The sequence below is a fragment of the Camarhynchus parvulus genome, chromosome 4 (genome assembly GCF_901933205.1).
Source record: "Camarhynchus parvulus chromosome 4, STF_HiC, whole genome shotgun sequence".
In the NCBI taxonomy this organism is placed as follows: domain Eukaryota; kingdom Metazoa; phylum Chordata; class Aves; order Passeriformes; family Thraupidae; genus Camarhynchus; species Camarhynchus parvulus.
The window spans coordinates 33,383,163-33,398,669 of record NC_044574.1 but is presented as its reverse complement, the minus strand read 5'-3'; the positions used below and the strand labels follow the sequence as shown (position 1 = coordinate 33,398,669).

The window sequence follows — 15,507 nt, the reverse complement described above, 5'->3', positions numbered from 1 at the left end:
AGTTCTCTTGTTTTACTGTGGGAATTAGGTATACTGTATGTAAATCACCAAAGAGTTTTGACTCTCCATTTTCAGTATTCTGAAATAAAGGCTGGAACTACAGAAGTCAGTTTTAAGAAAAGCTGTACTGATGATTTTATGTGATAGGGAAACTTCAGTGTTGATTTCTAACCTCAGTCAAGAGTGATATTAGTTCTTGACAAGTATTGACTTTTTATAAGTAGAGATTTAAAACTGCAAATACATAAAGTTCTGTTCAGATGGGCATCGTTGTGTGAGAAAGGGGCTGTATGTCACACTCTGGGAAAGTTGTTTTCTGATCCTGAGAGATAACATAGGCTCTGAAATTTGAATCTCTTGCATCTAACTTACAGATACACTAATGACACCCATTTTACAAAGACAAATGATTATAAATATATGACTGCATGGTTATAACAAAAAATTAGTAATATCAGAAAGGCAAATACATCTGGCAGACTCAACTATTAGCAGAAGACAAAGATGAAAACAATGAGATGCTTTTGGTGCCTATGCTGCTGTATGCTTTGATTTATGTAATGATTTACATTTGATACATAGAATAATGACTGGTATTTTTAGCCTTCTTTTTTATTTGAAAAATAATTTTATTCACAATGTGCTGAAAGGATGTTGATGTCTATAATACAATTAATCTGAGATGTGCATTGCATTGTTTTTCTTATCTGTAATCTTAAAAAACATAAGGTGTATGAATAATGATCTTATAAAAAAAGTTTGCTTATGTTTACATAATTATACCTTAAACTTTAATGGTTAATAAAAACTTCAAATGGCATGGATGTGAAGTATTCCTATAAATAAAAAGTAAATGAGCTTTTATATTGCTAAAACCAATAACAATCCCATTTATCCATAAAATTCTGAGGAAAAACCTCTAATTTTTCTAGGGATCTGTAACTGAACCAAAATCTTTAAATCCTGAGCTTATTCCCTTAAATTCCCTCCATTCCCTTAAAAACTAAGAAAATAAATGGAAGAAGTGGGGAAGGACAGAGAGAGAAACTTACCTAAATCTCCTAGGATTAGTTTAGGATTATTACTACTCTGTCATTTAGGAACTGGTAAACAAATTTAAAGATACAAATCCCCTGAAAAAAAAAAGTTTGTCCTTTGTAATTTTTTCCTAAATTCAGGCTCGTGTTTTGGTTTTGCCTGGTTTCAAATAATAATAGAAAGGATTGTTTTGCCTATTTCGAAGTGGGCAATCTGATAAAAAAGGGAACTGAAAATAATCATTAGAACAGTCTAAATTCTTATTTTAAAATGGCAAAATTCCCCAGGCCATGTTTTCATTAAAATCTGTGTATTTTTATTTTATTTTGCTTCCTCACAAAAAATAATAAAGTCCTTCTTGGTTTTCTTTTTGTGATTTTTTTTTTGCATTTCAGAATGACCAATGTGTAACTGAGAGCATACTTTAAGTGACTGAACTACTGAACTACTTAAACTTTAAGAACCACCAAACCAAGGTAGTTTTTATAAAGCGAGCAACTTTCACTTCCTCCCTTAGGAGCTGCTGACTCTCTCCTTGGTGAATGACTCAAACCCAAATGTTTCCAGATTTTAAAAATATTGCTAGTCTAAGCTGAATCATTAGACTGATATTCAACTATCATGCACAAGTTATGTGCATTTCCTAGATGAGCCTTTAAAAGTGACCACTCTGGGAGGACACTGGGTTTGTGTGACAGCAGCACTGGACATGGTCCCACTGCAGTCCAGCTTCCAGTGGCTGCCTAGCTGAGCTAGGCACCCTTTGTCCCCCAGTTTGCGTGAGTCTTTTGCCTACTCTGTACCTTGATTGGTTCCTCCGTGAAATAAAGATAGTAATATTCTAGCTGTTAAGCCTGTTTTTAAAAGCCTGTTTTCTCAAACAATTCTAAAATGGGCTTTGCTATATTAACACTTGATAATAGTACTGGAAATAATTGTAAGGAAGAGAATATTATTATGTGAAGATGCTTATTTTGATTTTGTCTGGTATGATAAAGGATATTTACAGTGTATAGTATTCCAGTGACTGTTTTACTGAATCTGTATTTTTTATGATCTTTGAGAAGTAAGTAATAGGAAGAATTCTTCATATGTATTTGAATCCATATATTAAAAAAGAGGCACAAGTCATTGTTCAGTTCAGGTGAAGACTTCATTGTAAATGGTAATCAGCATCGCTTACCCTCGGCTGTGAATCTTAAAACATGAAAGAATTTTTCTGGGACATCATCTCTTTTTCACATGTGCTAAGCACAGCTGCAAAACCTTCAGTCTCGTCTCTTGGAGAAACATGGTTAATTTTGTGGTGTTGGCTCAAAATTTTACTTCCTGTCACTACAATGGTAGATAAGCAAAGATAATAAAAAGCACTTGATATTCCTAGCAACTGATCAAATTTGATTACAATGAAATGTATTCTACTTTTTTTTTTATGTTTAGGTGTGAATCTAATTTTTATGGAATTATTTTTAAGCCAGAAAAATTAAAATTTCCACTGGAAATACTGGCAGATCTTTAATCATAGTAGCATAAATGCAGGATGGTAAAAGATAAACCAAAGGAGTTTGCAAATTCCTGTGAGAGCTATGCTATGCACAGGACAGAGGGATAAATGGAAAGACAGACAGGTAGCTAGGCGCATATCAGACATTATAAAGTGTAATTGCCATGGAGCAAAGGAATGTGTGATATGAAATTAGATGCATGTGTTAATGAAGTAAAGAAATCGTATACGTTTAAGAATTGTTCATCTTTCATTCACATGGATGTGTAAACACACAGAAAATAGTACCTGACAAAGAGCTAAGGGGAGGGTTAACATCCAGTGTGAGGTGGAGTGTTTAATGGATGGACTTAAAAGCAGATAACAATATAGCATCCCATGTATACTTTCATAATTGCACGTTCCCCCAGAGATAATGGATATCATTATCAGCGGCGCCTGTCCTAAGAAACTTGGCAAGGTTATGATTGTTTGTTACAGCTTTGGTTATATTAACATACACATTAATATTTATAAATATTTGATGTCATGTTAATTTTTCATATAAGATGATTTATGTAATGCTGCTGTGCCCTGTTAGAGGGCATTTGCAGTGCGCTTCATAAGGGAAGAGAATTGATGCATGTTCTTTCAGAGGACTTGCCTGTGTATTACAGCGCTCACAGTGCATTATTCTGGAGAACAGTGATTTAAGGATAAATTATCTGAATTGCAGATACACTCCATTAACATTTTAAATAAAACATAAAGAAAAGACCACTATAGGAAATAAAATGATAATATCATCATGGGGTTTGGGGGGAAGGTGGGGATGTGTTTTCCTAAATAGTGAGACTCCTTGGTTTGACCTACATTCCAAGACCTTTTTTTGTATATTGAGAAAAATTAATAATTATATTCATGACATAGTTATAGACATTTGGGCAGAAATTCTGCATCAACTTTGCAAATAATTGTTGAAAAAATAATGATTATAGATTATGTAGATTTGGTTATCTCCATCCTTTGATGACAGAGATAGGTTGCTATAAATCCAACTGCTAGGAAACACAAAATTTAGCTATGTCTAAAGCACTAAATATTACTTCAGAAGTGACAGATGTAAGTAATTATGCTGTTCAACTGGACTATTTCTCACTAATAAGTGGAAGCACAATCTCAAATTATTGAATCTGTCAATTAATGGATATACAAACAAGTGCAATGGAAGGACAAAATGTAGGGGGGTTTCTTTTGGCAAATGTAGCTTCATTTGGTAAATGTAGTTCAGTTTGGCTTGTTTGTTATACTTCACACTTCCAGAAAAAGTATTGATATAAACAATTAAATGTGCATAACAGGAAATCTCACTGCAGCGCATTACCTGCTAAGCCTTTGGGAAATGGACAAAATCCCTTTTTGTGCAGTCCCACAGACTTGCAAGTTTAGCGCAGTAGTATTGCATAAATGTATTTGTTCATATATGTATTCTTCTGCAGCAAGCCACATTTTTGATCAATTTATTTTACTTTTTAATGCTTGGATTATGAAACAAAAAGAATAAGCAAAGGGTTAAAAATAAAGCTCACAAGAGTAGTTTGTATTATTTTTTATTGATTTGTTAACCATGTATTTAAAGTCACTTGCAACTTCCAGAACTGCTTTATACTGATGTGATATTTTTTGAGGTTATATATTATTAAAAAAAACCCTAAGAATAATTCCCAAAATATACATGGAATATATTAGTGAGCTCTCTTTTCAGAAGTTTATATGATAAGGAACTTATGACCATCTTTGATTTGATAATTCCATCACAATGGCAATCATTACATGTCTTAAACTTGAGCTATTTTGATTTTGTCTTTGGAGTGGTAGTATGTGCAGTTACAATGTAGTTGGTAGAGAGCAGTGACTCTAGATTTTGGCTCTGCTTCTCAGATTTTCTGTGTTATGTCAGGCCAGTTATTTAGGGTGGCTCTCTAACTTCAGGTCCTATTTTACATATGTCTACTCATAATTCATCTGCTTCAATCTGGTTCTGTGAACAACTTCTGTAGCTTTTACAGAGGCAGCAATCACAGAAAGCAGCTCATCCCTTCTGAAACAGCCAACAGTGCTGGGACATAGCGCCCATTTCTTTCTAGTCCTTGAGTGGAAGTTAAGTACAAAAAAATCCAGCTTCTCTATGAAGTTATTTTGTGATATAAAAACGAACTTTTGGAAGTCAGGATATGCAGAGAATCCCTTAGCTCTGCCATCATTGGATACCAATCCATTCTTTTCAGGTACAATGATCCCACAAAAGTGCTATCTTTTTTTCTGCTGCTTCTGAGGGGTTTCCTGACTGAGGAGTTTGTTTCTCAATATCTATCACCAGGACACTTTCAAATCAAGATACAAACAATTGGGGAAATATAAAGGAAGTATTATTTCAGAACTCAGATAATGCAAAACTGGATCTTTCAGAAAGTGGACATGATCGATGAATAATTTGTTTCTCAGACATGACCTACAGTTTTTCTTACTAGATATTTTTTTATGTTATCATTTCTATTATCAATCTTTATTATTACATCTATAAAGTAGGTTTTTAACACAGATGGTGCTGGTTTAGTTGCATGTCAGCACTAAACAATTGGTAATCTGTTCCAGGTTAGTTAATCTGGAACCAACAATAATGTTTTGTATCTTGTAGTCAGCAGCAGATCAAAGTAACAGCAGTATGCAGGACCATTTGCCCGGGGGAAAGAAAAAAACCTATAGATTTTATCTCAGTATGGATGTTTCAAAAACCATGTCTTTATAGCTTCAGATTGAATTGTTAAAATATGTTATCTGAGGAACTTCTCTAGAAGGTATTTTACAAGTAGTGTCAAAAGAAAGGCTTGTTATCAGTCTTAACAACAGAAAACCAATGTATTTTTTCACACCAATCTGACTGCACATCGTGTGTCCATGCTTTGGTGTAAATCTCTGGAATCTCTATAACCTGCACCACAATTACCCAAACATCCACCTTGGTAACTGCCAAGTCTTCTGGCTTTTGAAGTCAGATGACAGGATTTCACTTTAAATCATAGATTTGAATGAACACTATCTCTTGATTTTGGGGGCATCTGTTTTTAAAGTATTGCCTCTGCTTCTCCTATGAAATATGAGCACATCTTCAAAACCACATCTGTACTCTTACATAGAGTTTTGCCTTTGAGAATAGTATTGGATGAATTTGTGATTGGATTTGATCTACAAAATCTAATAAAAATTGCGCTTTTAAAATAAAAGTGCAATAAAAATCTGGCAGCACTTTGACCCAGAACTGGATTAGACAATGTAGTGATGAGTATTGTGTGAGATCTTATGCTGAGAGTACTGGATTTAGGCTACAATTTCTTAAGTCCTCTTTTCAACACTAAATGAGAATTTCATCAGAGTTAACTACCATGGAAGGGGAGGGTGAGAAGAAATTATAGAGAATCCCTGGGCTGGAACATGATTAAGTAGTTGTACAATACAATAACTGAAATGACAGTGGACATTAATTGGTCTTCTCTGTGGGAAATACCAGTGCTGGCAGAGGATGCTGACAGTGAGAAGAAACTGCACGTTTGTACAAAATATGAGCACATATTGTCTAATGAAAGTCTTAGAATAAATTTGATCATTTTTAATGTTAAGATTGGTTTATAAAAATATGTTTATATTAGGACAAATGTTGATAGTATTATTAGAAGAGGATTTCACAAAAAGGCAAGTGTAAGGAAAAATTAACAAAAATACTGTCATTGGGTTGTTTGGACCACTAAATACTCTTGTTCTTAATCACATTTTATTGATGAAATCCTAATGTTGGCTGCAAAGAATTTGCAAGGGCAATGCTTTATTAATTTTCATTACCCAAGTTGCAAGAAATTCAAACAATAAACAAAAATCATATATAATAACAAGTACATTGAACAATTAGAGGGGGAAAATTGTAAGTAGATCTTGAGTTTTGCTAATACCAAAGCATGGCATTTGCAATATACGTTTGCATGGCTTCTGGCCTTTTCAGTTTCTAAGTGCTGAAAGCCTGCCTGATGGGTGATTGTAGCTGTGTTGGCAGTAAGAGGAGCCAAGGAGGCACACTCCATATTTTAGCTATGAGCATGGAAACAAGCATCCTATGTTCTGTGTAGTGTCAAGTACAACAGTATCATTTCAGTTATCAGCTAATTTCAGATTTTAAAACTTCACACATGTCAAGGGAAGTGATTCCATAAGACTTTCTTGTGTGTATCATTTTTCTCTTTTTTTTTCGGTTGTAATAATGGGTAGTGGGTAGAATTTAAGATATCCAAATAAGAGCAGATGTAGCAGAATGGACTGGAGAAAAGAATGCAATTATACTATTGTGGAGAAATGACTATCAAAGTGGTTATTCTGTAAGGGAGAAGTTCACCAACTGATGATAGTTAGAATGGAGATGATTTCCAGCAAAGAGAGGTCTGGAACCTGTTCTTAATTTACAAAATAAAAGGTAGATTAAAGTCCTACGCTATCCAGGATATTACATTATTACAGACTGAATGCTGGTCACAGTAATGAAAGGAAGACAATAAGTATAAAAAATACCAATACTGTTTTTAAGCAATGGGTGATTTTAAAAATTCATTTAAATAAAATATTCTAGTGAATAGAAACACTTCAAGTGCTCAATCTTCTGTACAAATCACAGTAAAATACAAATACCAGTAAAATATTTAACATTTCATTATAAAATGGTAATATATACTGTAAAAATACACAAGCATGAGTTATTAATGCATTGATGGTAAGGCATGCAGCTGTAACTGACATTTCTATATAGTGGCAACAAAGAAAGGTGACTAATTCCTTCCCATAAACTTAGGAAAAATGTTTTGAAGTAGGAAAAATAGTTGATGGACCCATGGCAAGGTAAGATTAAAAAATGGTTCTTTCCACAGCATAACTTTTGGATAGGCTTTTATTAAGTATTTTCTAAAGCTGCTGCTAGTACAAGTGAAGTAACGAGTTACTGGTACAAAGTGAGATTAGTAAAGCCATGCTATTTTATTCTAACATAAGTGTTTGAAATTCTCAGCTAACTTATATTAGTTTTCTCTTAGGCTGAATTGGTTCATTCATTCATTTATTTATTCTAGATTTTTTTTTTTTCCTGCTTAGGAAGGGTTTGGTTTGGGGTTGTCTTTTGAGGTTTTTTCGAAAAAAATTTAAATATTAAGATTCATGCTTGTTATCCTGGTATCTATTTGTTTTGCTATAAGTTATACCACAAATAATGTGAACATTCAGATGTAAGTGGGGGGAGGCCAAATTTAAGCAGTGTTCAATCTAGTGTGAAAATCAGCCAGCATGCTGGTTATGACAAGGAATGTTTCCTCTTAAATTCATCAATGATTGTGCTCAGACTCACGAGTTAGCACAGCTAATCAAAGAAAGCCCCATAATAAAACTTCAATTTCTCTCCCGTGACAAGCGCAGGTGAGGGAACAATCTGGCCAAACAAAACTAGGAAGGAGGATTAGGAGACTAAAAAGCAGAGAGAAAAACCTGTGTTTAGATACATTGTTTTCAGGATTGTAAGCACTGCTGATACTTTTCCTCTTGTTCATTCAGGTCTTCCTCTAGACATTTTCACAATGATATAGAATGTATATTATTCTATTTTTTATTTTCTACCACTGGTAGAAACATAGCTAGGGGTATTGTGTCTCATATAATGTACAATATATTCTGCTGAAAGTTTGTGTCAGAATAGTGAGAGATTATACATAAAATATTCAAAAGAGTAACTTATTTTATCCTGTGGTGAGCTAAGTTACAAAGTATCTTTTAGAAAATGCATAAGATGCACCAAACTAAGCAGTCTCAAATCTATCAGCTCAGTACTAAATGTCTGGCAGAGCTGAATGAGAAAATGGCCTAAAGAGGTTTAAAACCAACTGGTTTTGAATACAACATTTCAAAAATTTTACTGTTTTCCTAAAATGTTTATTTTCCTTTTCTTGAGAATTACATTTAAAAATTAAACCTACTTTCTGCTAGCCACCTCCTCCCATTTTGCAACATTCAGAGTTAGTGCAGTAGAGGAAGATTTTCAGTCACTCCTCTGTAGTTAAGTGAAGGCTAAAATGGCCCAAGAAAATCTTCCACTCATTTTCTGATTATTTTGAATTAAATGGGTTAGAATGATGCCACAAGGGCTACCCAAAGAGCCAAGGTTAAATTGAATCACTTCACTGATACTGGTACACTGTAGAAACTTCTTTTAATGCAAACCTAACCAGCTGACAACCAGCAGCAGTGAGGGGGTTCAGTGGAGCTAAGGACTGGATAATGTCCCCTGCTGGGAAGGAAATGTCTTCTTTGGAAGGTGAGGTTTCTGAAGATACCGTCTGAACTAAGTATTTCTTACTTGAAAAATTGAAAAAATTTCATCTCAGACATTCTGTCTAGTTTCTGAAAGGACACGATGATGAGCAGTGGAATTCAAAATAAAAAGGATTTCTTTTTCAACTGTAGTCTGTCTGCTGGTCCCAGCACAGTCATATTTTAGTGAGCCAATGCCCACACATCTCCTGTGGTCAATTAAAGTGTAAAACTGAAGAGAAAGTATTGGAAGTATGAGAGAACATTAAGAGGAATTTGAGGTGGACAAAGTTGTGGAAAAAAAGTCCAGAGCTTAAGTAATGTGGATTTGTGTCTGACATGTGTGAACTGGAGGGGATGTAGTTGGGGAGACCTAGTGAATGTCCTCAGGGAAGCTGACTGAGTGATCACTGGTTTAGTCTGATGTCCAAACAGAAAAAATAAAGAGAGAAGAGTACTGTTTCAAGTAGAACTGAAACAGAACAATGGAGAGGTTTAAAGTTACCAGGGAAAGAAAGTGTGAATCAGTTTGCTAATGCAAACTTTTTTCCCCAAGTCAAAAATGAAAAGTCATCCTTAAATTTGATTGTTTAACTTTGGTTAGCATTTTACTTTCAGATTTGTTTCTTTTTTTTCCCTAAGAATGATATTTCAAACTAAAATTTGGTATTTATTTTATTGTAACATATTCCAAAGCCAAACATTTAAAAGAAACTGACAGCTGAGACTGAATAGAAAGAGAATAGAGAGATGGTTCTTTTCATTAGTCTACCATAATATAAATTTCTTTGTTGACAAAGATTTGTTGACCAAAGGCTAACATTTCTTAGTACTTGCTGTGACAGCTAATGTTTATCCATCAAATAAGTTTTTCATTTTTATGGTTTTTGCTCATAAGTTATAAGCATAAAATAAATTAATTTTAAAATTTGCAAAACTATATTCTACAAGTGAGAAGCAGCAAACTGTGGGTGCCTGTGAAATATTATTTCTGTGGTGGTGTTACACGATTTAATTAAACAATTGCCTCATGAACAGAGTGACTGTGCTACAGAAATAAAGCACCAGTTTGTGCCAAATGGGTTTTCCTTAGAATCTTTTCTCCTTAGGTTGAAAAGTATTACTGTATGTTTGTGATGGATCACAAGACAAAGGGTGATTTCCTGGTCAGGAAACATAACATGTCACCTGAAGAACACAGCAATCAGTTTGCATCTGCTAAAGGTTTTCATGTGGTTAGGGGTGAGTAGCTCAAGCCCACTGTTCCCAGGTGGTTCCACTGGGCTAGGTATTTTCTAGAAACATTGCCAATGCTGTGCAGCGCACTGCTTTTTGTCTCAGGCCTACTTGTGGATTTCAAATTAGGTACACAAAATTTCCATGCTATTTAAACAATTCTAGAGCTTGAATTCTGGGCCCCAGTAGGTTTGTTTTCTATGTAAAATACTAAAACATCATGTCCACAGTAGCCCAGATCTGCCTGTGACACAACTGATAATGTTTCCATAGAATTATAGAATGCTCTGAGTTGGAAGGAACACAAAAGGATCATCAAAGTCCAACTCCTTTTTATTCAGTGCATAATTCTGGTGACATATAATAAGGAAGATCTGGCAAAATCTATTGATTGTAGGGGATAAAACTAAATAGTGATTAACTACCTTTCCTCTAAATAAGACTGGCCTCTACCAAAGCCAAGTATTCGATCATTAGAGTGTCGTTTTATCTAAAAGCAGGATACAGAGTTACAGTTACATGGGCAGCCTTGATTATTAATTTCATTGGTTGATTATTGGTGGATATAGAAATCTCATTGCTCTTTGCATATTGCATCTTATTTTAGGGTGTGCTAAGTGTATGTGTCAAAATAGCTTGGAATTTACATGAGAATCAACACATCCCAGATGCACTTCTGAAGCCAAAGCAGTCCTTACACATATAAAAAGCAGAAAAATGAGGAATATTATCAGCAGAGACACGGAACCTATTATCAAATTACCAAAGGAAGTGGTGTGTGAATTTGATTATTGGCAGTGTTGTTACTTATTTGTATTGCCATGGCTTCGATGAGCACTCAGACTGTGAGAGCTCTCAGACATGCTGCATTAGATGCAGCATAAATGGAAAAAGACTTTTCCTGCTTCCAGGGAACTTTACTATCTAAGCATTAAACAAAGGCAACAAGGCAGTGCAGCTAATGGCAGCACAGCAGCACAAGGAGTACTGGTCAGCACAATCACAAATACTGTCCGAGATTTTTGAACTTACCCTGGGAAAGAAAATCCCTAGGAACAAATTTCTCCCAAGTATGAGAGGAATCGTGGTGGGGGGAAAAAAAGCATTTCAAATTTTAGGAGTTGGCAACAGCTACTGGTATCATATGCCAGGTTGACATGGGTGTTGAGCTCTTGACAGGAAGAAAGCGGTGACTGGCAGGATGGGAAAGGGCAATTGGAAGATTCTTAAAATGAAGATGAGTAGCTTAAGTTTGGTACTAGAGAAGAGGCTGCCAGAGGAAGAAAGTGCTGTTACCACAGTACCCAAAATGGCCAAAGTGGCAGGCAGTACAAATACAGCCTTTGCAGCTATACTCGAGAAAGTCATAAGCCCCAAAAAAACTGAATCAATAGGTGGTTTTATCTATTTTTTTTTAATTTCCATTATATGATTCTTTCTGACAGACACTACATGTCTATTGTTCTGAGATTATTTTGAGCACTATTTATTTTATAATGGAAAAATATAAATGCAGAGCTCAAGTGTTGCCAGCACAGGAGCTATAGATTTCTTCTGCTGCTTCTTTATAATTTTCCATTTCTTTATGACTGATGTAAGAACAGAAAAGCTGTATTTTTATAATGTGCATATGCAAAGGGTTTCACTAGTTTTCTACAAGTACTGAATATTTAAGAAAGAGGAACTACAGCTGTGTGCTTTAGAAAGCTTCCAAGAAGATTTATGTTGTGAAATGAAGCTACTTAGAGCTATTTCATTTTCTATTTTGCCTTATTGCAAGTCCTGTTCACAGAATGGTGGTACAGCTTTTCTCTGAGTTGGCAAATGTTAGGACTGGCATTAGTGCTGAACTGGTATTTAGGTTTTCTAAGATTCAACCCTTTTGTCTGAATTCAGGGACTTGCTGTGATATCATCAACACATCGTAGGTGTTCAGTGTTATGATGACAAATTTGGCTTTTAAAAGATCCTGCCATTTTATCTTTGAAAAGGTTTGATGAATGCACTATTGTGGATGTGATCTTGATTCAATATAATTGAGGAGAAGCAATATAGAATCAGGCATGCTCCATGCAATTAGGCTGCCATGAAATCAGCAGCACAAATATTGCACTGCTATGATAGGAACTGAGAGCTGAAAATATGAAGCTAGAGAAAGCAAAATTGTGGTTTCTGTTGTCATCCTCCATTCTACTTCATTCCTCTATTTTTAAATTCTGGAAAAAAGGGAACTCATGCATACATATATTTCTTTCAAAATAAAGAACTTATACATCCAGAAGCTGTGAGTGTTTCAACATCACCTCAACTAATATAGGTTGTGTGTAACAGGCAACTGAAAGAAAACACAAACAGAAGGTTGAAAGCATATGATAGGAGGGACTACAGAAGTCAAAATTTGTATCAGTCTCAAAACTGTATCAGCTGTTGGTGGTTCTCTAACGTTGAGGTGAAATGTAAAAGACTACAGAGACCTACTCAAACTGTGATATTTGTGACATATGGAAGTCATGTTCTGAATCTGAGATGAATATCATGGAATCCAGGTTTACCTCACTTTAAGTGGCTGGAGTCAGTTCTGTTCTGAACTGCTGTTTGAGGTCAGAATTATATTGTAGACAATTTTTGATTTTTGTAACTTTGTTTAATTTTTGTTTAATTTTTGTATTACTGAAGACATTTGGAGTTTCCATATTTAGTTTCTAGTGTTTTAAGAATTTTATATATTCAATTCCATTCATTTCCATTTTTAAAACAAACAAACAAAACAAAACTGTATTTTAATGTGTTGTGAACTTTTCTGAAGCCATAAAAATAAACATAGCTGAACAAAAAAATATTTGGAAATCCAGAATGAGGATAATTTTAACATCCTGATATAGCATAAATTTTTAAAAATTGAGTTCTGGTCTAGCAAAGTTGGTACAAGGGCATCAATATTGACATCTGCCCCAAATGTTTGATTGCAATCTGTGTTTATCAATGCTTTTCTGTGTCACTTCCTTGGTTTTCCTAAGAGGAAATCTCTCTTGAGAGGATTGGCTTTCTGCATTATATTTCTTGTAACTTTTTAAAAGGTAAGGCTGATAGGCTGTGATGCAGTTAACGTGCCATATTAACAGAGCTCTTGGTTATAGCTGCCATAATGTCACTGGTCTGGCAACAGAGGGAAGGATTGAAACAAGATCTCTACCTAGTAAATTAGGAGTTACCATACTCTGCCACCTTCACGTGGTACCTGGACAGGGCTGTGGTTCTAGAGCTGACCTACCCTTTACCTGTGCCCTTGCTCCACAAAACTGTAGGTAGGAAGGAGCCATGAAGCCTGGAGCAAGGGCACCTTACATCTTGCTCTCTGACCAGCACTTCTCCTTTCCCTAAGTTCCTCCATCATCAGATTGCCCTGCTTTTCACAAATGGAAGACCCCAGAGCTGCTAACAGCCTGTGGGCCACTACAGGTGATTATGCCAACATGTGTAGCATAATACCATATCAACATTGGAGGTCAGCATTTTCAGCCCATTCTCTTTTCTTTCCTACAAGAATCTTGTTTTGAATGCCTAGGGGTATAAGCCATTTCAACCACACAAATAATTTTTTTAAAAATCTGTCAATAAGTTACATTCCATTGCTGTGGAAATATATAATAAAACCTACAAAGAGTGTTCAGATAGGAAATAATGCTGATGAACACAGATCCAGACCCAAGTGTACTTGCATGCATTAATCAATAATAATAATAACAATAATAATAATCATACACCATTTATATTGCCATCAGTGAGATGTTATGAGAATATATGAGAAGTGGTTATGTAAAAAAAGAAAACCACGGCTATTTTCTCTGATTAGCTCATACAGTTGGAAAAAGGACACAAGCTTTCAGATACAGAGTTCCTATATCAGAATCCTCCATAAGTTATAATAGAAAATTGTTTCCATTAAAAGTAAGATAACACTTGGCAGAAAAAGCGCATGTACATGTTTATATTTTTAAATTTTATAAAGAAGCACTGAAACATCCAAAGGTTTTGTGAAATCAAGAGGAAAAAAGGGTTCTGTCTTGAAGTTGAAAAGACCCAGAAAGTTGTGAACTTAACTGGTATTTTTTTATAGTATAAAGTTCCATAGGGTCTGTGTGTACACAGAGAGGTTGTAGCCCCATGGTAAATGTGTGATGTGCCTGTGTAAGGCTCAATAATCCAGCTCTTCTGAGGCAACTCCTGTGATTCCAAACCTCTGAGCCACTTCAAAGAACTCCTGTTTTAAAAAGTATCAAAGACATGCTGGGGGAAAAAAAAAATTATCCTCTGAATAGAGGACAGTACCTGTCCAGTGGTCCCAAAGAAAAGTAACTGTCATTGTATGGAGTAGGCAATATTTGGGCCACAACAAGTACTCAGTTTAGTATATGCAGTCCCATGACATGCCAAGGGTTTTGTACTATTAGAAAAAGAAAGGGAAAATTCCCTCTGCCAGATACAAATCAGTGTTTATTTCTGGTGCTAAACATAAACACTGCTATTCAAGAAACAATAAAGCCTCTTCCCAACAAACTAGAAAACACAAGACTCCAACACAAAAGTATCTTTACTCTTTCAGAGAAGTATTAGAAAACAAAAACAACATTAAAAAGAATACATTATTTTTAGGTTTGAGGGGGGTTTTTTTATTGTGGAAGAGATATGCATGAGCCCTTTACAAGCAGACAAATACCAAGAATAGTTTCACAAGCAGAGTACATGTAATAGTCCAAATACAAAAGATGTTGTAACAGCACTCACTTGGAGCACTCTGCCCCACCTCCGTCATGACTTTAATGTTTTGCATGTATCAATAAAACCAATGAGCCATAGTATTGTGTGCTTTTCTTTCTGGAAGACAAGGCACCAGCATGAGTTTTTAATATATGTACATGTTTTTTATAAACAACACATGCATTAGTGAAGATATTTCAGGATCTTGTGGGGCAGCCTTTCTGAGCTAGAGCAAAATTATTAGACTTTGAATTTCCATTTGTAGGAAAGTCCTGTAAACACCTTCAGCTACTATTTATTTGTAGGCTGCTACAATTATGCCATATATGATTTGATTATTGGGGTTAGCAGGACCATGGCTAATGGAATCAGTATCATGGCTACAGCAAGCTTTGTGAATTTTCCCTGCCAGTTTTCTGCATAGCTACACTTGTGTCACTCACATGGCACAGGGGTTCTCTAACAATTAATTGTAAACCAGAGGGAAACTTTTAATGGACCTCTTCTTGAGATCTCATGTTAAAAAAAGAAAAGTTCCCATGAGTGAAGTATAAGTTAGCTTTTCCAGGGGGGAAAAAAGGAATGAATTACATTTCTCT

The 15,507-nt window shown here is 35.1% G+C and overlaps 1 protein-coding gene across 20 annotated transcripts in view; it reads left to right on the top strand.

Moving 5' to 3' along the window:
* The window catches only part of TENM3 (teneurin transmembrane protein 3), a 1,284,378-nt gene that overhangs the window by 856,840 nt on the left and 412,031 nt on the right, over nt 1-15,507 (top strand). The window contains exon 1 of one of the 20 annotated variants that reach the window (XM_030947676.1): nt 1,490-1,514. The exons of 18 other annotated variants lie outside the window; for them this stretch is intronic. The gene's annotated coding sequence lies outside the window, so the exon portion shown is untranslated. Of the gene's footprint in view, nt 1-1,489; nt 1,515-15,507 lie in introns of those variants that run through there. One more of the 20 variants, XM_030947673.1, reaches the window with a different exon arrangement.